This window comes from Calliphora vicina, chromosome 2 (genome assembly GCF_958450345.1).
Source record: "Calliphora vicina chromosome 2, idCalVici1.1, whole genome shotgun sequence".
NCBI classification, from domain to species: Eukaryota; Metazoa; Arthropoda; class Insecta; order Diptera; family Calliphoridae; genus Calliphora; species Calliphora vicina.
This window is the reverse complement of record NC_088781.1, coordinates 101,614,031-101,636,452: the sequence shown is the minus strand read 5'-3', so window position 1 is coordinate 101,636,452 and position 22,422 is coordinate 101,614,031. Positions and strand designations below refer to the sequence as shown.

The following is a 22,422-nucleotide window of genomic DNA, read 5'->3' as shown; positions in this document are numbered from 1 at the left end:
GGATATCCGCATATATTCCCAGAGAATCGAACAATTTCCCATAATTCCGGTTATTTTTGATAGATAGAGAGAAATTCCAAACCTGGGGTTCGATTCTGGTTCTGTGAAACGGTGAAATGAAAAGTTTTTTTCATATTTTCATAGAGTTTCTGATTCTCGTTTAGTGAAAAAATGATAAATTAATTCAAATGTTTTTATTTATATAAAAAAAGTTGAATAAAACAAATTGAAGAACGGGAATCGCAATTTGTGTAAAAGTTCTTTTGAAAACGAAAATTAAAAGTTTTTTTTCATTTCACCGTTTCACAGAACTTGGAAATATTGTTGACTGCTGGCTAAAGCACTTGAGAAGGCAAGTATCACCATTGATTTTTATGGGTTCAGTTGTGATATTGATATCTGTATCTTAACTAATTTCCCAAGGAAAGATAGATAACAGAGGACACCAGCAAGGCGACCAGAAGAATCTCTCTTAATATGAATATTAAGATTATGAATCTACTTGAATTCCACCAAGGCAGGTACCATCATTGATTTTCATTAGTTCAGCTGTGATATTGATATCCAAAAACTTCATATTATTGCCAAGGAAAGATTGATGAATGAGGATACTAGCAGGGAGACAAGAAAAATCTAACTAAATTTCACCTAAGAAATCTTATTGTGGTCATTAGAAGTCACTGGCCCAAAGATTGGGACTTTCTTACAACGACTTTTGCAGGAGTTGCAATGACGAGGATTAAAATGAGATTACTAAGAATCTTTCCTGTCGTTGTCCGGGCATAAAATGTTAATTAATCTTGATTTTATCTAAATAGAACAACATTTTACCCAAAAGCATTTTTCGAATTAAAACTGGGTTAACTTTGCCTCCAAGGAACCAATGGCCAATACAAACTTGGCTTGCCGATTGGTTCCTTGATGGTTCCTTTGTCTACCAATATCGGTATAGTAAACATGCTAGAACTAACTAGGGGAATATCTGTAAGAAAGCATTTTCATATCGATGGTGAAAAAAGGGCATATCTCCACTAATCTTGAACGATGTTGTAGAAATTGTAGATGGGAGAGAAAATCCAAATCGGTTAATATAGTGAAATATTCCGAAGTTTCTTAAGATCACAAGACGATGTTTCAAGGGGTATATATGTTCGATGGGTTCCCTTTACCTGATTAAACTTTTTCCTATACCATTATGAAATTAATAAAAAAAATTGATTATGCAGTTGGAGTAGACATGTTTAAGGATTGTTCTATAAACTGACCATTTAACTATCTTTATTCCAAAAAATTCAGTTCTAACAGATTAGAAGTAAAATGAGTAACTTCACAGACGAAATGGCAAGATTTCCAGTTTCTGATTAAGGTCTTTATTTATTAAGGTCTTTATTTATTAGGGTCTTTAAAATTAAAGGAGATGTTTTTATTGTACTAGATATTAAGATTTATGAATTTATCGGCCAAGTAAGCAGCAACATCTGAGTACTTTAAGGGTTTTATTCGTAACTTTGCCCGTAACTTATTTATAACCATTAAAAGCGAATTGTTGCAATTCTTTGGGGAATTGCAGTGAAATTGTTACATGAATTCTTTAATTTAATATCTAACATTTCTATATAAGCGAAGGCCATGACAGCAATATGGAATCAAACCATTTAATGTCACATTTACTATTGCATTCCGACGACATTCTTGTCGATAAACTTCGGTTTCCCAATCCCAATTGACACAGAATTTGTGGATAGCTTCTGTTCTTTTTACTTACAGCTCTATAGGGTGTAGAATTCTTCAGACTGAACTATTATCTACAAAAAAAGTCAGCTAACTCGCTTAGATATAACTGAATATAGAGTAGGGATATTCGTATATATATATATTGACAGGAAGCTATGATGAAATCACTGGTTAAAGTCGTGGACATGAGAACATAAAAGTCAACTGTGTTTCAGATTACTTGGAGATATAGATTTCCTATGTGACATTACACTATAAGCTCGTCCAAATAAAGTGAAAAAATTAACCTACCAGCACAATTACAAGGATGATATCTTGACACTGTAAATTTAGCACTCAAGCTAAAAGATTCGGATTATTTTATAACGACTTCCGAAGGAGTTTTCAGTATAAAGAATGACTGGTTCCGGGATTGAACCCTTATATCGAGCCTTTGGTTTACCAAGAACCCTTAGTATGATTGCAGCTTCTGCTTTTCCTTTCGATTTATTTAAAACTCTATAAATTATAACATTTCTAGACCAACTTCTAAAGAAATATATACTAAAAATTAACCTTTTCTCTTCCTTTTTCAGGTAACATAAACAGATCAATTGAATTGGTACAAGCTATGGAGCTGTACTAAGAACTAAGGATTTTTTTTGTTAAAAATTCCGAAACAGAGCTCATTCACTTATCTAAGAAACCTGTTAAAACTCTTACTTAATGGCAAACAATAAACTGCGTATTCATATTAAGCGGAATAAGTTACTTTAAAATCCACCTTGGTTTAATCCAAAACCCTTTAAAATTGTTAAATAGACTTTAAAAATATGTTGGGATTTCTCGTGGACATCCAGCAAAAACTTTACTTACAAATAAGTTAGAAAATAAGGGGAAATTTGACGATTAGACTACTTATTATTGGAAATAAATATAATTGTAATTACCAAAAAAAATATAAAATAAAAAAATATTACCCCAACCGGGGGTTGAACTCGCGACCTCACGGTTAGATTTATATTTGACTTGGCTACAAAATAATGCATTCAGGAAGTAGTTAAATTGTGGTTGCATTTAAAATTCCAAATGGTTGGACAGTTTTCTTATTTTTTAATTTTGAATTATTATGTCCCAAGCTATTTCGAGAACTTTTGGTGGCCGAAATTATGTTGCTTAGTTTCATTAAGTCAGGTCTATCGTTCATCCTTAACATTTAGCGTTAAAACTGGTGTAATTAGTCAGTGCAGTGCATGAAATTAAAATTTGACAAATATATGTGTGATTTATAGAAAATATACAGACAAAAACCTTTACCCAACAATAACTCTAAGATGGAATATATTAATGACAATAGAATTATGTCATTTGTTCATTACCAGCAAAATCATCATCTCTCCAGACTTTGTCTTATAGTGATTAAAATGTCTAGCATGTGCTCCTCCTAATTACTTATGATTTGTATGCCGAACTTTTTATCACATCAGTTCTTTGGAGATTGAAATTTCTATCCATAATGGATTTCAAATTAAAAAACCAAACAACCTACAACTAATTGAAAACGAAAATTATTAAAATGACATTGTCATCTTTGATGTTTAGTCAATAAATTATGATGATCCTTGGACAAACAACCACATATTTACTTACTTTCAGTATTCTTCTTAAATCATCAATGTGGTCATTTGGCGTTTTTTGCTTTAAACGCTTAGTTAACAATGTGTTTGCTATCTCTTTCCATTAACGGTAGAAACAAACCATCAATTTGTTTACTGAGCGGACAATTTCTTGTCCTCACATGATTTTGTCTCGTGTGGACAGGAACATAACATTGACAAGAGGTGTCCAAACGGGACTAATTTATGTGCAGACACGAAATTGTTCGCTTCTGTCTCGTTAAGATGGGAGTAATACAACTCTTTACAAGATTTCCATATAAATATCCTAGGTTTAGAAGAAAATCAGAGTTTAAAGAGAAAAAAAAACTCACAAGTTATCATCACTGACATCCTGTTATTGTTGTTAGAAACAGCATGACATAGATGTTTATGGACAATTTATGTGTATTTTTTGTACGTGTAGAATTTTAAACAATAGATAACAAATATTTAATCTTTTGAATTCTCGGTGCAATGTATGTATACGTTTTTTTCACTTTCGTAGGTAAAACATTTTTATTATATTATTTTCATTCTTTGGTTTTTCTTCACCTTCAACTTACAAAATGCGCACGAAGCGTGACATAGAATGTCTCAAAATTATTCAAGTAATTTTACCTGAATGGTCTTCCACTATTTACTTTATATGATTAAACAGCGATGAATGCATGTAAGTGCCTAAACAGTCGGATACAGTGTGACAAGTAATAGTGATCTTAACGAAACTTTACAGAATATAAGACCAACGTTTTATTAAATGGAAAGGCAATTTTAATAAGACAAACAATCGGCATAAAGAGAACGCGGAATATGGCTTATATTAACATCTATCCTTCTCGGTTGTAATCAGACCAGCTATTTTTTCATCAAATTTATTATCTTCATTTATTTATGTTGTCATCAAAAGCTCATGTTTTGAAAACTGAAATTAGGGAATCCATCGGATTGTAATGAGGTTCTAAACCTATACATTTCTAGTTTTGAAACGATTCTGGTTATTGGATTGAACCGTTATGTAAAAAATTAAGGCTGTAGTTTGTTCCTCAAATTATCGATCACCCTGTATACACTTTGTATACATAATTCTATGCGTATTTGCTCAAAGAAATCACTGCTTCAGAACCTTGGACAAAAAATCTCAAAATAGGCAGGTGGTCAGAATCCTCGTGCTATTGTTTGTGTAGCCAGTCGTACAAGTAAATTACATAGTTTGTGAGTGTGTGTAAACGTACTTAAAATTTTAATTTGCTACCTGATTTCCTGGTTTTTTCTTCGTCACATTAACAACGTGATAGGAAAGGAAATTCCCCTTTATACTCCTCACTCGACTTGCAAAACTAATTTCGGAAATTATCTTTACACCTCCTTGAAAAACTTTTATACTAAACATTTTCAATGCTAAATTTTAAACAAATTTGAACATCATTCAAATTTCTTTAACTAAACGGCTAAGGAATAAGTGAAAATTTAGCATTGACTATTTTAAAATACTACTTTAAGGACTATTGTTATAGACTTTCTTTGTTGATCTAAATTTAATAGTTTTTTTTTTTTTTGAATATCAAACTTTAAACAATAGGTTTACAGTTATTTGTTTAATTTAACAAAAGGAAAGTGAAAGGAAAAGAAAGTGTATTTGAGGTATACAGTTCAATGGAATTCGAAATATTTTTAATGTTCTTAAATGTTTCAAAATTTATAGTATTATTGTTCTAAAGGCAACTAAATACTTAAGTAAAATTGTTTTAAAAAATAAAGAATATCACATTTTAAAAGTTCTATACTCAATTCGAGAATAGCTAAGGAGGAAAAGAAAGGCGATCGATTTCAAAGATCGTCTTAAAGTTTACGAAATTGATGAAACAGTTAAAGATCGATGTCTTTGATTGATGGAACCTTAAACATTAATAGATGTCTAAATTTGCAAATGGGAAATCTGCCAGCAATATCTGGTCGCATCCTTACACGATTTGAATTTTATTTGATCTACCGGAAATTTAGAGACACTTTTTTGCGTCTCTGTCCTGTTTCTATAACTTGCTAGACGTTTTGAAAGTAAGAAACTAGATGTAAATTTTATACATCTCTACAAGAAACTAGACGCTTTACTGTCTCCCTCTCTATGTCTCTCTTTGAGTAGAACAAGATCACAATAATATTTTTGTATCGAAAGTTTCTCACATAAGTAACAAAAGCGAAGGGTCTGAAATCAAGGAACAAATTACCGAATTCGTGATGGTGTAAAAATCATTGCAAATTTACTTTATGAGATTATGATATTCAATATCGAGCAATACAAAGGAAATCTAGTAGATGTTGTCATAATTAGGAAGAGGAGAGGATGGATCCTCAACTATTCTGACAATATCCGGCCTTGGCTACTGTGACGGACCATGCATGAGATGTGTCTTCTACTTTTCATGCTTGGTAAAGCCGTCGTGGATGAATCTCAGCATCCTGTATCTACTCATTTGCCGGAAAGGATTTTTGACAACAGTGGACCTGTTACAGCAACATCAGTATTAACATTGCTGTGTTATCAACTGTTATACGTTGTTATCTTTGTTTACAGGAAACTATTTACAAATATCATCTTATCCGGTTATCTTGTCATATTCCATTATGTTTGTGAAAGATCGTAAGAACAGATTGCTATAAAATTACCGATCATTCTTATTCAAAAGGACTCAAGTTTATCATTATATACTAGGGTATTCAATCGATTTACCGTTAATCGGTTAACCGATTAATTTTGGACGGTTAACTGTTCGAATAATTTAAAATTGCCGATTTTCAAATAACAAATAAACCAATAAATTTGTGGCGATCAACCGATTAACCGAAATTCCTTTTTTTTGCACTTTAATATATTTTTTTGTATTTATTTTTCCGTTTCAATTCAAATAAGTACAAATTTCAAATTAAAATTACATATTTTTTCGAACAAAAACCAAAAAACTAAAAAAAAGAACTGAGATATTGGATATTCTTTATCATGCTTTCGATTTCGTCAACTTCTTCAATCAGCGAGAGAGTTCTTTCCAAGTCAAGTTTTATTAAATCTAAAGAAAAAATCATTTAAAAGGAGTTTTCCTTTTAAATGATTTAAATTATATTCTTTTTTAAAAGACTAGAAGATCTCACTAAAATCCTAAAAAATACACACATAAGTATACAGAAAGGATCTCAAATAACATATTTGCTATTATTTTTTGGTAGAATTGTAATGTTCTGTTCGTTTTTTATGTTTTTGAACACAAAATTCGTGGTTCAATTTAAAATTAAAATAGAAATTATTCGGTCAATCGAATAAATTTAAATTAACCGAATAAATCGAAACCCCGATTATTTGATCGATTAACCGATTAAACCAGAAACCCGATTAATTGAATCCCTATTATATAGATACTTATTTAAAAACGTTTTGAAATCATTTTAAAGCTGCCTAAAAGTATGCTTTAGATTTTAATAATTTAATAGTTTATGACCCAAAACACTTAATTCCTTTAGTTTTGTCTTAACACTTAATTCCTTTAGTTTTGTCTTACTAAAAGGGGGGTCAGACGGCATGTATTGCTTGTGTTTTGTGCCATGTATTGGGACATTTTTCCATATGTAAACATATACATACCGTGTGATCCATATGAAACTTTGTGTATGTAAAATACATGTGTATTACTCGTGACATTTTTGGCAATTAGAGCATGTTCTATTTTCGTGTGTATAACAGAGTTCTATTTTGAAATACAACACTGTGTGAGTGCAAAATAAAAAAAACAAAACAAAAAAGAGTAAAGAAAAATCATAACAAAATTAATTTCATTGCATTAAATATATATATTGTGATTTAAAAATGTTTTAAATAAATATATTGTTAAAAACAACAAACATATAAACTAATAGAGGTTATGGCACATGCAATTACATATGTACGTTTGAACGTGGAAATTATGAATCATATGTATAACGTGAATTTTGACATACACATGGAATTCCATATGTATCGAATACATGTCCCAATACACAAGCAATACATGCCGCCTGACCCCCCTATAACTTATATTGACCTACCTAAATGGTGTTAATAAACATTCCTAAGAAGTTCATATCTTCTATATATATAAAAAAGTAACATTACTGACTGACTGACGGATTCATCATCGCACAGCCCAAACGGCTGAAGCTAGAATCACGAAATTTTAACTGTGGGTTGCTCCCTCCCCAAAACTATCCGATAAGAAGGGATTTTTTGGAAATTCGAACGTTTAGGGGGTAAAAAAGGGTAAATTCGGCAACCTTATATCTTCAAAAGTAATAAAGATACAAAAAAATTAAAATTGCATGTTACTCCATTCCAAAAATAAGCTGACAGGTACTTTTTCGAAACTTTTAGGGGAGAAAACGGGTAAAAACTGTAATTTGTACTTTTTTGGCACCCTATGTATCTTTTAAACCAATAAACATATAATCAAATTTTAAATCGTATTCTTTACTTATCAAAAAATAAGAAATATAAGTTTGGTACCTTTTGGAAATTCGAACCCTTAAGGGATAAAAATTGTGTTTATTTTTGGTACTTTTTCATAAAATATGTTTTTTTATAATTTACATAGACATACGAATATTTTATTATTATAAAAATTTATTTGAATAAAATTTTACCACTTCAATTGGGGATAGAAAAAGGAACCAAAAATGGGATAAAATCGGGAAAATACATTATATTTGAAATTATTAAGCCAATTTTGATATTTTTTTTAACGTTGGTTCCTGAATTCATACTAAAATTAACTAACAGGGTGTTATTTGGAACTCGAGTACCAAGGTGCATATTGGGCCAAATCCGGGTAAACAGTTTGGTACTTTTTTTAAAACAAATTTATTCTTGGGCACATTAATATTTTGAGACATGCCTGTACCATAAACAATTTTGGCAAAATGGATTATTTTTAAATTTCAAACTTGAGGAGTGTTCTAGGAAGAAAAGGGAAATTGGTACTTTTCTCCTAATGGTACTTATTTTAACATTTTAAATTATTTCTGTTATCGACATTAAAGTGAGTGAAGTTAGTGTTAGGAATAGGGTATAATATTTAGGTACCAAAATAGGTAGGTACTTTTTTATTCATCTAATGGTACTTTTTCAATTTTATATGACAATGGACTTAGAAACATGAAATTAAGCATATATGGTCCTAAGTGAGTGTGAATTCTAAGGGTAGACTTTTTGGTACTTTTTCTTTATTCGAATGGTACTTTTTGAAATTTCTTCACCAATGAACCTAGAAACGTGAAATAAAGCTTACATGGGTCCGAGTGAGTGGGAATCCACAAGTGGCTGCTTTTTGGTACTTTTTCTATATTCTAATGGAACTTTTTGAATTTTCTATAATAATGGACCTAGAAATATGAAATTAAGTGTATATGGTCCCATGTGAGTGAAAATTCAAGGGGATACTTCATGGTACTTTTTCTTTATTATAATGGTACTTTTTTTAATTTTCTATAACAATGGACTTAGAAACATGAAATTAAGCATACAAGGTCCTAAGTCAGTGAGAATTCTAGGGGGAGATTTTTTGGTACTTTTTCTTTATTCTAATGGTACTTTTTTTAATTTCTTCACCAATGAACCTAGAAACATGAAGTAAAGCTTATATGGGCGGGAGTGACCACAAGTGCCTGTTTTTATATACTTTTTATATATTGTAGCGGTACTTTTTGAATTTTCTGTAATAATGGTCATAGAAATATGAAATTAATCGTATGTTCTAAAGTGAGTGAGAATTCTAGGGGGAGACTTTTTGAACTTTTTCTTTATTCGAATGGTACTTTTTGTAATTTCTTCACCAATGAACCTAGAAACATACATGGCTGCTTTTTGGTACTTTTTCTATATTCTAATGGTACTTTTTGAATTTTCTGTAATAATGAACATAAAAATATGAAATTAGGCGTATATGGTCCCAAGTGAGTGAAAATTCAAGGACATACTTCGTGGTTTTCTTAGTAGTTTTTATATATTCTAACGGTACTTTTTTGAATTTCCTATAATAATGGACCTAGAGTTTCCAAAAAATCGAAGAATTTCAAAACCGCGGTTTCGGTTTTAAACAATTAAAAACCGATCGGTTTCGGTTCTGTGATAATTTATTAAATATTAAGTATTATAGAAACAAAATTAGTTGATAATATAAGAAATGATACACGAATCTAAAATTCAAACTTGACGGGTTATGGTTTAGTGAATGCGAATTTAAAAGTGATAATCAATGGTACTATTTTCTTATTGCAATGGTACTTTTTAATGGACCCAGAAATATGAAATTAGACATTTACAATTAGATTCACAATGTGAGACTTGATAGTACTATTTCTTTCTTCTAATTGGGGTGGCGAAGCGCACCGGGTCAGCTTAGGTACATTTTTGTAGTTGATTGTTTCCTTGAATTTTAAACGGATTGTTCCCTATGGACCTGAACAGGGGAAAAATTATAAAAAAAATCATTTTTTTTTAGTTTTTTGCGATTTTGATCTTGAAGATGAAGTTTTTTTGATTTTATTTTGTTCACAGTTTTTGTTCTTTATGACAAGAGCTACAACTTTGCCTCAGAGTGTAAATCAAAATTCCGGAAGGTTTGCAAGATAAGAGCCTGAGAAAATTATCACTTTTTTGCAAAAATCTTTGGGGGCTCATAGAAAAAATTTAATGACTTTGGGAAAAACTGGGAGACATGGGTCTTTTTTTTGGTTTTTTATCACGTAGTGGTTTCCGTATATGGTTATTTTTGTTTGTGTTGCACTGTGTTATTAAAAGAATCATGAGTTAACCTTTGGCCAAGTACTATATTTTGGTTCAATATTCTGTGTTCAAATAAAAAGGCTTTTTAAGAAAATATATAGAATCTAGGGTAAGTAAACATGACTATGAGAACAATATTGTAAAAATTAATATTGTTACGTTTTAACCTTTTCAAAACGTTTGGTTTATTTCATTTAAATAAACCGGATACTTTTGATTGCAAATAAAAGCGGTTTAGTAGTTTGAAAATTGTAACAACTCTTTATTTATTTAAAATGTACAACAACCACAGAATTAAATAGCCACTCAATGTTTTTTATACATGTTTATAAATTCTCAGAAATACACACACACTTTATAATGTACACGAATTCACTTGAAAAACACAACACACTTTAAGGCATTCAGTTGATGTTTATTCGAAAAGCGTCTCTGCCACTATTTATAACACTGCCATCTGCACTCTAGATCGTTCTTTAACTATCAAAGCTCGTATATTCTAGAGCTTTCCAATACATACGCCATCTGTGGTGTACTTTCTACAATGTTCTTTAACTGTATATTCGAATTCGAATATACGGTCGCAGCAAATAGCGTTGCAATACTTACGATCAATAGTCAACTGAAAGCTTTTATTCAATGTTAATAATGCCCACAGATATGTTACCGTTTGCTATTACAACACTGCTATTTGAAAGCATTATGCTACTTTTAAATCAGCCGTTAAAATCGTTATATTTGAATTCAAGTACAATTTCGTAACAATATTGTATTAAATTTCAACTTTAAACCTCGATAAAAAGTCAAAAGAAATTTTAACAACTTTGGAACGGGTAAGTTGCGAAAATGATTGATTCCTCCCAGTTTTCAAATAAAAAAAATTTCCATTGTATTGTCTCACTGTTTTTGGAAAACTTGAAAAGTTTTATGACAATTTGTTATAATTCCTTAAAGTTTATTGAAAACACACCAAATGTTTATTTTAAACCGGAAAATTTCAATTGTTTTCTTTAAAAAATTTTCACAAAAAAAAAAAATCAGTGATTGCTACACATGTGTTAAATTTTCCAAATAGCAGTATTCAATTTGAATATACAGATTCACATTCAGCAGGATGCATATCCTTTAACATAATCGCTTTTTGTATGGTATTGTTAAACAAAACACTTAAAACCTGTTCAAGTTCTGCCACGCAAGTTCATCACAAGGACAGCCAAGATTTCATTGTGTATCATCAACTAAAATAACAAAAGGCTGTATTTAGGTTTTTAAATGTGTTGTGGTGTATGACCAACCCCTGTTGGCTTTAGAAAAGTTTAAACATTTTTGATATCATGTAACAATTAATCAAATTAAGTCACTTGAAATTTTAAAGTTCGCAGATCACGCGGAATTTTGGTATTTTTTTATTCAGACACTTGTCCATCTTATTGTACACATGTGTTCAGATTTTGTTTTTAAATTTTTAAGGTTTTTTTTTTGTATTTAAAATAAAAAACATGAAAATGAAAATTGATGATTTGAGTTTTACAAGTGCCAGCGTCCTTCCTTAACAATTAGCTTTTGATTATGTTGCCTGTCAAAAAAGGTCAATCAATGTTTGTAGTTTGGGTTTACAAATAAATATTTGAGGGGTTTGTGGTTGGGTTTTTTTTTGTCATACAATGAATGCTGAAATTAATTGTTTTGATACCTTATGATAAAAATCAAATGATCTTCTGTTAGTTTTGATAACAACCCCCAAATACAAGGTTTATTGTAATTTCATGAAACTGGAATTCGGTAGTCAATAAATAATTTAGTCGGCTTAATATCAATTGATTGTTTGTTGGTTCAAAGTGGTGGCCATTTTTTGCTTGACGTTTTTTTTTAACAAATAAAAAACAAATCCATGTATTGGATTTATATTTAGACAATGGCAAATTTGCATACAAAAAAAAATTTGCCAATAATAAATAATCGTTATTGAATAATTGATTATCAAAATTGCATTAAACTAAAATACGACTATTTAAACGGTCGTAAAAAACAGGGCCGTTTTTGGACATTATTGAAGACATATGTTATGGGTGTTTTTTTTATGCGAACACATATTTTTTTAGCATACTGTATTCAATTTGACAGTTGACAGGTTATTAGTTCAATGTTTGGTTTGTTAAAACTTTGTACACAGATTCTTCATGGTCGTATAAAATTTGAAGATGCAAAAGTAGAAAGAAAAAAATTAAATAAAAACATAATTGACTACAAAAAGGCACCTGAGTTGTAAATAAATATACATATAAATGATTTTATATCGTAGATTTTTATGTTATATATAATTGTATATTTATGCTTCAATATATTTTCCTAAAAATCCTTTTCTTTTGAATACAATTTTTTAATGTAAATTGATATTAAAAGCCTTTTCTCATTGTTATAAACTTCAAAATGAGGGGGATAATTTAGAAAAATTTATAAAATGTCACAAATAATATTAAAATATGGTGAATTAAATGCATCTGTGGTATACTAGAATTTGTTACATCCGTCCCATAAATGAAATAAAAAAATGTTAAATAATAGTGAAACCAAAATTTCAAATAAACTTTTCTGAAAGCAAAATAGAAACATCACATTTGCTTTGGATTTTTCTTCATTTTAAACTAATCTTTTCTGAGCATAAAATAAATTATTTAACAAAAAAACATCACCATAAAACACAAATATTTGATTGATAAACTATAACAAATTACCAGAAAAAGTCTTTACGAGATTCACAAATAAACACTGTAATAAAAACCCAAATTGTAACACATTAAAAACCTGAATATTTTTAAATCAATCATAATTTTTAAAATAAAACTATAAAAAAAACTTCAACAAAACTCAAAAAAATCACCCAAATAATTTCACACCTCAATAACACACAAAACAAAAAAATAAAATAAAACAATCAACAAAAACCCTCACCAAAAAAAAATATGTCAAGCAATAATCATAAATTATATTCATAACAAGCAGAAAATAATTAACAAAACCAAATAAGGGAGGAAAAAGTAACGTACCAAACAATTCCCTTCAACATCATCCCAAATACACACAACACAACAACAACCATCTGGCAACACAAAATTAACTACAAGGCACTTCTCATACAATCAATTGCTCAGGAGATAGTGCATCAATATAAAACCAACAAAACCTCGAAATAACCCCAACTCAACCAACCCAACAACATCCTTCATATCTCCACTTCGATTTCAATTCCACGACAACGACCATACCACGCTGAATACATCGGTTCTCGTCCGATCACCGAAATTAAGCAGCGTCGGGCGCGGTTAGTACTTAGATGGGGGACCGCTTGGGAACACCGCGTGTTGTTGGCATCCCAACAAAACAAAACTTTTTGGTTTTTTTTATATATAAAAATTATCTAAATAATAGTAATTAATTGAAAAAAATCCTTAATTTGAAAAAAATTGTAAATAAAATAGAGAAATAAAAAAAAAAATCTTAAAATTACACTGCAAACTACTCGTACTACAATAACATGCAAACATGCAAAAGCACAAACACAAGAAAAATCAATTTTTTCTTTGTTTTTATATTTTTTTACAGCTACATGTATAAATGTTTAAGTTTAACATGACAAAACGCACTTGTAATATGACAAACAAAACTTTTTGTTATGTTTCTGTCTGTTTATAAATATTATAAGTTGTTACTTAGTTGGTATTCTTTCGCCAACGACCATACCACGCTGAATACATCGGTTCTCGTCCGATCACCGAAATTAAGCAGCGTCGGGCGCGGTTAGTACTTAGATGGGGGACCGCTTGGGAACACCGCGTGTTGTTGGCATCCCAACAAAACAAAACTTTTTGGTTTTTTTTTATTTTTTATATATAAAAATTATCTAAATAATAGTAATTAATTGAAAAAAATCCTTAATTTGAAAAAAATTGTAAATAAAATAGAGAAATAAAAAAAAAAATCTTAAAATTACACTGCAAACTACTCGTACTACAATAACATGCAAACATGCAAAAGCACAAACACAAGAAAAATCAATTTTTTCTTTGTTTTTATATTTTTTTACAGCTACATGTATAAATGTTTAAGTTTAACATGACAAAACGCACTTGTAATATGACAAACAAAACTTTTTGTTATGTTTCTGTCTGTTTATAAATATTATAAGTTGTTACTTAGTTGGTATTCTTTCGCCAACGACCATACCACGCTGAATACATCGGTTCTCGTCCGATCACCGAAATTAAGCAGCGTCGGGCGCGGTTAGTACTTAGATGGGGGACCGCTTGGGAACACCGCGTGTTGTTGGCATCCCAACAAAACAAAACTTTTTGGTTTTTTTTTATTTTTTATATATAAAAATTATCTAAATAATAGTAATTAATTGAAAAAAATCCTTAATTTGAAAAAAATTGTAAATAAAATAGAGAAATAAAAAAAAAAATCTTAAAATTACACTGCAAACTACTCGTACTACAATAACATGCAAACATGCAAAAGCACAAACACAAGAAAAATCAATTTTTTCTTTGTTTTTATATTTTTTTACAGCTACATGTATAAATGTTTAAGTTTAACATGACAAAACGCACTTGTAATATGACAAACAAAACTTTTTGTTATGTTTCTGTCTGTTTATAAATATTATAAGTTGTTACTTAGTTGGTATTCTTTCGCCAACGACCATACCACGCTGAATACATCGGTTCTCGTCCGATCACCGAAATTAAGCAGCGTCGGGCGCGGTTAGTACTTAGATGGGGGACCGCTTGGGAACACCGCGTGTTGTTGGCATCCCAACAAAACAAAACTTTTTGGTTTTTTTTTATTTTTTATATATAAAAATTATCTAAATAATAGTAATTAATTGAAAAAAATACTTAATTTGAAAAAAATTGTAAATAAAATAGAGAAATAAAAAAAAAAATCTTAAAATTACACTGCAAACTACTCGTACTACAATAACATGCAAACATGCAAAAGCACAAACACAAGAAAAATCAATTTTTTCTTTGTTTTTATATTTTTTTACAGCTACATGTATAAATGTTTAAGTTTAACATGACAAAACGCACTTGTAATATGACAAACAAAACTTTTTGTTATGTTTCTGTCTGTTTATAAATATTATAAGTTGTTACTTAGTTGGTATTCTTTCGCCAACGACCATACCACGCTGAATACATCGGTTCTCGTCCGATCACCGAAATTAAGCAGCGTCGGGCGCGGTTAGTACTTAGATGGGGGACCGCTTGGGAACACCGCGTGTTGTTGGCATCCCAACAAAACAAAACTTTTTGGTTTTTTTTTATTTTTTATATATAAAAATTATCTAAATAATAGTAATTAATTGAAAAAAATCCTTAATTTGAAAAAAATTGTAAATAAAATAGAGAAATAAAAAAAAAAATCTTAAAATTACACTGCAAACTACTCGTACTACAATAACATGCAAACATGCAAAAGCACAAACACAAGAAAAATCAATTTTTTCTTTGTTTTTATATTTTTTTACAGCTACATGTATAAATGTTTAAGTTTAACATGACAAAACGCACTTGTAATATGACAAACAAAACTTTTTGTTATGTTTCTGTCTGTTTATAAATATTATAAGTTGTTACTTAGTTGGTATTCTTTCGCCAACGACCATACCACGCTGAATACATCGGTTCTCGTCCGATCACCGAAATTAAGCAGCGTCGGGCGCGGTTAGTACTTAGATGGGGGACCGCTTGGGAACACCGCGTGTTGTTGGCATCCCAACAAAACAAAACTTTTTGGTTTTTTTTTATTTTTTATATATAAAAATTATCTAAATAATAGTAATTAATTGAAAAAAATCCTTAATTTGAAAAAAATTGTAAATAAAATAGAGAAATAAAAAAAAAAATCTTAAAATTACACTGCAAACTACTCGTACTACAATAACATGCAAACATGCAAAAGCACAAACACAAGAAAAATCAATTTTTTCTTTGTTTTTATATTTTTTTACAGCTACATGTATAAATGTTTAAGTTTAACATGACAAAACGCACTTGTAATATGACAAACAAAACTTTTTGTTATGTTTCTGTCTGTTTATAAATATTATAAGTTGTTACTTAGTTGGTATTCTTTCGCCAACGACCATACCACGCTGAATACATCGGTTCTCGTCCGATCACCGAAATTAAGCAGCGTCGGGCGCGGTTAGTACTTAGATGGGGGACCGCTTGGGAACACCGCGTGTTGTTGGCATCCCAACAAAACAAAACTTTTTGGTTTTTTTTTATTTTTTATATATAAAAATTATCTAAATAATAGTAATTAATTGAAAAAAATCCTTAATTTGAAAAAAATTGTAAATAAAATAGAGAAATAAAAAAAAAAATCTTAAAATTACACTGCAAACTACTCGTACTACAATAACATGCAAACATGCAAAAGCACAAACACAAGAAAAATCAATTTTTTCTTTGTTTTTATATTTTTTTACAGCTACATGTATAAATGTTTAAGTTTAACATGACAAAACGCACTTGTAATATGACAAACAAAACTTTTTGTTATGTTTCTGTCTGTTTATAAATATTATAAGTTGTTACTTAGTTGGTATTCTTTCGCCAACGACCATACCACGCTGAATACATCGGTTCTCGTCCGATCACCGAAATTAAGCAGCGTCGGGCGCGGTTAGTACTTAGATGGGGGACCGCTTGGGAACACCGCGTGTTGTTGGCATCCCAACAAAACAAAACTTTTTGGTTTTTTTTTTATTTTTTATATATAAAAATTATCTAAATAATAGTAATTAATTGAAAAAAATCCTTAATTTGAAAAAAATTGTAAATAAAATAGAGAAATAAAAAAAAAAATCTTAAAATTACACTGCAAACTACTCGTACTACAATAACATGCAAACATGCAAAAGCACAAACACAAGAAAAATCAATTTTTTCTTTGTTTTTATATTTTTTTACAGCTACATGTATAAATGTTTAAGTTTAACATGACAAAACGCACTTGTAATATGACAAACAAAACTTTTTGTTATGTTTCTGTCTGTTTATAAATATTATAAGTTGTTACTTAGTTGGTATTCTTTCGCCAACGACCATACCACGCTGAATACATCGGTTCTCGTCCGATCACCGAAATTAAGCAGCGTCGGGCGCGGTTAGTACTTAGATGGGGGACCGCTTGGGAACACCGCGTGTTGTTGGCATCCCAACAAAACAAAACTTTTTGGTTTTTTTTTATTTTTTATATATAAAAATTATCTAAATAATAGTAATTAATTGAAAAAAATCCTTAATTTGAAAAAAATTGTAAATAAAATAGAGAAATAAAAAAAAAAATCTTAAAATTACACTGCAAACTACTCGTACTACAATAACATGCAAACATGCAAAAGCACAAACACAAGAAAAATCAATTTTTTCTTTGTTTTTATATTTTTTTACAGCTACATGTATAAATGTTTAAGTTTAACATGACAAAACGCACTTGTAATATGACAAACAAAACTTTTTGTTATGTTTCTGTCTGTTTATAAATATTATAAGTTGTTACTTAGTTGGTATTCTTTCGCCAACGACCATACCACGCTGAATACATCGGTTCTCGTCCGATCACCGAAATTAAGCAGCGTCGGGCGCGGTTAGTACTTAGATGGGGGACCGCTTGGGAACACCGCGTGTTGTTGGCATCCCAACAAAACAAAACTTTTTGGTTTTTTTTTATTTTTTATATATAAAAATTATCTAAATAATAGTAATTAATTGAAAAAAATCCTTAATTTGAAAAAAATTGTAAATAAAATAGAGAAATAAAAAAAAAAATCTTAAAATTACACTGCAAACTACTCGTACTACAATAACATGCAAACATGCAAAAGCACAAACACAAGAAAAATCAATTTTTTCTTTGTTTTTATATTTTTTTACAGCTACATGTATAAATGTTTAAGTTTAACATGACAAAACGCACTTGTAATATGACAAACAAAACTTTTTGTTATGTTTCTGTCTGTTTATAAATATTATAAGTTGTTACTTAGTTGGTATTCTTTCGCCAACGACCATACCACGCTGAATACATCGGTTCTCGTCCGATCACCGAAATTAAGCAGCGTCGGGCGCGGTTAGTACTTAGATGGGGGACCGCTTGGGAACACCGCGTGTTGTTGGCATCCCAACAAAACAAAACTTTTTGGTTTTTTTTTTATTTTTTATATATAAAAATTATCTAAATAATAGTAATTAATTGAAAAAAATCCTTAATTTGAAAAAAATTGTAAATAAAATAGAGAAATAAAAAAAAAAATCTTAAAATTACACTGCAAACTACTCGTACTACAATAACATGCAAACATGCAAAAGCACAAACACAAGAAAAATCAATTTTTTCTTTGTTTTTATATTTTTTTACAGCTACATGTATAAATGTTTAAGTTTAACATGACAAAACGCACTTGTAATATGACAAACAAAACTTTTTGTTATGTTTCTGTCTGTTTATAAATATTATAAGTTGTTACTTAGTTGGTATTCTTTCGCCAACGACCATACCACGCTGAATACATCGGTTCTCGTCCGATCACCGAAATTAAGCAGCGTCGGGCGCGGTTAGTACTTAGATGGGGGACCGCTTGGGAACACCGCGTGTTGTTGGCATCCCAACAAAACAAAACTTTTTGGTTTTTTTTTATTTTTTATATATAAAAATTATCTAAATAATAGTAATTAATTGAAAAAAATCCTTAATTTGAAAAAAATTGTAAATAAAATAGAGAAATAAAAAAAAAAATCTTAAAATTACACTGCAAACTACTCGTACTACAATAACATGCAAACATGCAAAAGCACAAACACAAGAAAAATCAATTTTTTCTTTGTTTTTATATTTTTTTACAGCTACATGTATAAATGTTTAAGTTTAACATGACAAAACGCACTTGTAATATGACAAACAAAACTTTTTGTTATGTTTCTGTCTGTTTATAAATATTATAAGTTGTTACTTAGTTGGTATTCTTTCGCCAACGACCATACCACGCTGAATACATCGGTTCTCGTCCGATCACCGAAATTAAGCAGCGTCGGGCGCGGTTAGTACTTAGATGGGGGACCGCTTGGGAACACCGCGTGTTGTTGGCATCCCAACAAAACAAAACTTTTTGGTTTTTTTTTATTTTTTATATATAAAAATTATCTAAATAATAGTAATTAATTGAAAAAAATCCTTAATTTGAAAAAAATTGTAAATAAAATAGAGAAATAAAAAAAAAAATCTTAAAATTACACTGCAAACTACTCGTACTACAATAACATGCAAACATGCAAAAGCACAAACACAAGAAAAATCAATTTTTTCTTTGTTTTTATATTTTTTTACAGCTACATGTATAAATGTTTAAGTTTAACATGACAAAACGCACTTGTAATATGACAAACAAAACTTTTTGTTATGTTTCTGTCTGTTTATAAATATTATAAGTTGTTACTTAGTTGGTATTCTTTCGCCAACGACCATACCACGCTGAATACATCGGTTCTCGTCCGATCACCGAAATTAAGCAGCGTCGGGCGCGGTTAGTACTTAGATGGGGGACCGCTTGGGAACACCGCGTGTTGTTGGCATCCCAACAAAACAAAACTTTTTGGTTTTTTTTTATTTTTTATATATAAAAATTATCTAAATAATAGTAATTAATTGAAAAAAATCCTTAATTTGAAAAAAATTGTAAATAAAATAGAGAAATAAAAAAAAAAATCTTAAAATTACACTGCAAACTACTCGTACTACAATAACATGCAAACATGCAAAAGCACAAACACAAGAAAAATCAATTTTTTCTTTGTTTTTATATTTTTTTACAGCTACATGTATAAATGTTTAAGTTTAACATGACAAAACGCACTTGTAATATGACAAACAAAACTTTTTGTTATGTTTCTGTCTGTTTATAAATATTATAAGTTGTTACTTAGTTGGTATTCTTTCGCCAACGACCATACCACGCTGAATACATCGGTTCTCGTCCGATCACCGAAATTAAGCAGCGTCGGGCGCGGTTAGTACTTAGATGGGGGACCGCTTGGGAACACCGCGTGTTGTTGGCATCCCAACAAAACAAAACTTTTTGGTTTTTTTTTATTTTTTATATATAAAAATTATCTAAATAATAGTAATTAATTGAAAAAAATCCTTAATTTGAAAAAAATTGTAAATAAAATAGAGAAATAAAAAAAAAAATCTTAAAATTACACTGCAAACTACTCGTACTACAATAACATGCAAACATGCAAAAGCACAAACACAAGAAAAATCAATTTTTTCTTTGTTTTTATATTTTTTTACAGCTACATGTATAAATGTTTAAGTTTAACATGACAAAACGCACTTGTAATATGACAAACAAAACTTTTTGTTATGTTTCTGTCTGTTTATAAATATTATAAGTTGTTACTTAGTTGGTATTCTTTCGCCAACGACCATACCACGCTGAATACATCGGTTCTCGTCCGATCACCGAAATTAAGCAGCGTCGGGCGCGGTTAGTACTTAGATGGGGGACCGCTTGGGAACACCGCGTGTTGTTGGCATCCCAACAAAACAAAACTTTTTGGTTTTTTTTTATTTTTTATATATAAAAATTATCTAAATAATAGTAATTAATTGAAAAAAATCCTTAATTTGAAAAAAATTGTAAATAAAATAGAGAAATAAAAAAAAAAATCTTAAAATTACACTGCAAACTACTCGTACTACAATAACATGCAAACATGCAAAAGCACAAACACAAGAAAAATCAATTTTTTCTTTGTTTTTATATTTTTTTACAGCTACATGTATAAATGTTTAAGTTTAACATGACAAAACGCACTTGTAATATGACAAACAAAACTTTTTGTTATGTTTCTGTCTGTTTATAAATATTATAAGTTGTTACTTAGTTGGTATTCTTTCGCCAACGACCATACCACGCTGAATACATCGGTTCTCGTCCGATCACCGAAATTAAGCAGCGTCGGGCGCGGTTAGTACTTAGATGGGGGACCGCTTGGGAACACCGCGTGTTGTTGGCATCCCAACAAAACAAAACTTTTTGGTTTTTTTTTATTTTTTATATATAAAAATTATCTAAATAATAGTAATTAATTGAAAAAAATCCTTAATTTGAAAAAAATTGTAAATAAAATAGAGAAATAAAAAAAAAAATCTTAAAATTACACTGCAAACTACTCGTACTACAATAACATGCAAACATGCAAAAGCACAAACACAAGAAAAATCAATTTTTTCTTTGTTTTTATATTTTTTTACAGCTACATGTATAAATGTTTAAGTTTAACATGACAAAACGCACTTGTAATATGACAAACAAAACTTTTTGTTATGTTTCTGTCTGTTTATAAATATTATAAGTTGTTACTTAGTTGGTATTCTTTCGCCAACGACCATACCACGCTGAATACATCGGTTCTCGTCCGATCACCGAAATTAAGCAGCGTCGGGCGCGGTTAGTACTTAGATGGGGGACCGCTTGGGAACACCGCGTGTTGTTGGCATCCCAACAAAACAAAACTTTTTGGTTTTTTTTTATTTTTTATATATAAAAATTATCTAAATAATAGTAATTAATTGAAAAAAATCCTTAATTTGAAAAAAATTGTAAATAAAATAGAGAAATAAAAAAAAAAATCTTAAAATTACACTGCAAACTACTCGTACTACAATAACATGCAAACATGCAAAAGCACAAACACAAGAAAAATCAATTTTTTCTTTGTTTTTATATTTTTTTACAGCTACATGTATAAATGTTTAAGTTTAACATGACAAAACGCACTTGTAATATGACAAACAAAACTTTTTGTTATGTTTCTGTCTGTTTATAAATATTATAAGTTGTTACTTAGTTGGTATTCTTTCGCCAACGACCATACCACGCTGAATACATCGGTTCTCGTCCGATCACCGAAATTAAGCAGCGTCGGGCGCGGTTAGTACTTAGATGGGGGACCGCTTGGGAACACCGCGTGTTGTTGGCATCCCAACAAAACAAAACTTTTTGGTTTTTTTTTATTTTTTATATATAAAAATTATCTAAATAATAGTAATTAATTGAAAAAAATCCTTAATTTGAAAAAAATTGTAAATAAAATAGAGAAATAAAAAAAAAAATCTTAAAATTACACTGCAAACTACTCGTACTACAATAACATGCAAACATGCAAAAGC

At 29.9% G+C, this 22,422-nt stretch overlaps 19 non-coding genes across 19 annotated transcripts; all 19 read left to right on the top strand.

The window, feature by feature from the left end:
• The first annotated feature begins 13,425 nt into the window (after nucleotides 1–13,425).
• LOC135952725 (5S ribosomal RNA) lies at nucleotides 13,426–13,544 on the top strand. Its single transcript, XR_010576092.1, has one exon. It is a non-coding gene; the product is annotated as a 5S ribosomal RNA (ribosomal RNA).
• A 356-nt stretch (nucleotides 13,545–13,900) lies between these two features.
• Nucleotides 13,901–14,019, top strand: LOC135952724 (5S ribosomal RNA). The gene has a single exon (XR_010576091.1). It is a non-coding gene; the product is annotated as a 5S ribosomal RNA (ribosomal RNA).
• A 364-nt stretch (nucleotides 14,020–14,383) lies between these two features.
• Nucleotides 14,384–14,502, top strand: LOC135952723 (5S ribosomal RNA). The gene has a single exon (XR_010576090.1). It is a non-coding gene; the product is annotated as a 5S ribosomal RNA (ribosomal RNA).
• A 364-nt stretch (nucleotides 14,503–14,866) lies between these two features.
• Nucleotides 14,867–14,985, top strand: LOC135952722 (5S ribosomal RNA). The gene has a single exon (XR_010576089.1). It is a non-coding gene; the product is annotated as a 5S ribosomal RNA (ribosomal RNA).
• A 364-nt stretch (nucleotides 14,986–15,349) lies between these two features.
• LOC135952721 (5S ribosomal RNA) lies at nucleotides 15,350–15,468 on the top strand. The gene has a single exon (XR_010576088.1). It is a non-coding gene; the product is annotated as a 5S ribosomal RNA (ribosomal RNA).
• A 364-nt stretch (nucleotides 15,469–15,832) lies between these two features.
• Nucleotides 15,833–15,951, top strand: LOC135952720 (5S ribosomal RNA). Its single transcript, XR_010576087.1, has one exon. It is a non-coding gene; the product is annotated as a 5S ribosomal RNA (ribosomal RNA).
• A 364-nt stretch (nucleotides 15,952–16,315) lies between these two features.
• LOC135952719 (5S ribosomal RNA) lies at nucleotides 16,316–16,434 on the top strand. The gene has a single exon (XR_010576086.1). It is a non-coding gene; the product is annotated as a 5S ribosomal RNA (ribosomal RNA).
• A 364-nt stretch (nucleotides 16,435–16,798) lies between these two features.
• On the top strand, nucleotides 16,799–16,917 carry LOC135952718 (5S ribosomal RNA). Its single transcript, XR_010576085.1, has one exon. It is a non-coding gene; the product is annotated as a 5S ribosomal RNA (ribosomal RNA).
• Nucleotides 16,918–17,282: 365 nt separating this feature from the next.
• Nucleotides 17,283–17,401, top strand: LOC135952715 (5S ribosomal RNA). The gene has a single exon (XR_010576083.1). It is a non-coding gene; the product is annotated as a 5S ribosomal RNA (ribosomal RNA).
• A 364-nt stretch (nucleotides 17,402–17,765) lies between these two features.
• Nucleotides 17,766–17,884, top strand: LOC135952714 (5S ribosomal RNA). Its single transcript, XR_010576082.1, has one exon. It is a non-coding gene; the product is annotated as a 5S ribosomal RNA (ribosomal RNA).
• A 364-nt stretch (nucleotides 17,885–18,248) lies between these two features.
• Nucleotides 18,249–18,367, top strand: LOC135952713 (5S ribosomal RNA). Its single transcript, XR_010576081.1, has one exon. It is a non-coding gene; the product is annotated as a 5S ribosomal RNA (ribosomal RNA).
• Nucleotides 18,368–18,732: 365 nt separating this feature from the next.
• LOC135952712 (5S ribosomal RNA) lies at nucleotides 18,733–18,851 on the top strand. Its single transcript, XR_010576080.1, has one exon. It is a non-coding gene; the product is annotated as a 5S ribosomal RNA (ribosomal RNA).
• A 364-nt stretch (nucleotides 18,852–19,215) lies between these two features.
• Nucleotides 19,216–19,334, top strand: LOC135952711 (5S ribosomal RNA). Its single transcript, XR_010576079.1, has one exon. It is a non-coding gene; the product is annotated as a 5S ribosomal RNA (ribosomal RNA).
• A 364-nt stretch (nucleotides 19,335–19,698) lies between these two features.
• LOC135952710 (5S ribosomal RNA) lies at nucleotides 19,699–19,817 on the top strand. Its single transcript, XR_010576078.1, has one exon. It is a non-coding gene; the product is annotated as a 5S ribosomal RNA (ribosomal RNA).
• A 364-nt stretch (nucleotides 19,818–20,181) lies between these two features.
• LOC135952709 (5S ribosomal RNA) lies at nucleotides 20,182–20,300 on the top strand. Its single transcript, XR_010576077.1, has one exon. It is a non-coding gene; the product is annotated as a 5S ribosomal RNA (ribosomal RNA).
• A 364-nt stretch (nucleotides 20,301–20,664) lies between these two features.
• Nucleotides 20,665–20,783, top strand: LOC135952708 (5S ribosomal RNA). Its single transcript, XR_010576076.1, has one exon. It is a non-coding gene; the product is annotated as a 5S ribosomal RNA (ribosomal RNA).
• A 364-nt stretch (nucleotides 20,784–21,147) lies between these two features.
• LOC135952707 (5S ribosomal RNA) lies at nucleotides 21,148–21,266 on the top strand. Its single transcript, XR_010576075.1, has one exon. It is a non-coding gene; the product is annotated as a 5S ribosomal RNA (ribosomal RNA).
• Nucleotides 21,267–21,630: 364 nt separating this feature from the next.
• Nucleotides 21,631–21,749, top strand: LOC135952706 (5S ribosomal RNA). The gene has a single exon (XR_010576074.1). It is a non-coding gene; the product is annotated as a 5S ribosomal RNA (ribosomal RNA).
• A 364-nt stretch (nucleotides 21,750–22,113) lies between these two features.
• Nucleotides 22,114–22,232, top strand: LOC135952704 (5S ribosomal RNA). The gene has a single exon (XR_010576072.1). It is a non-coding gene; the product is annotated as a 5S ribosomal RNA (ribosomal RNA).
• The last annotated feature ends 190 nt before the right edge of the window (nucleotides 22,233–22,422 follow it).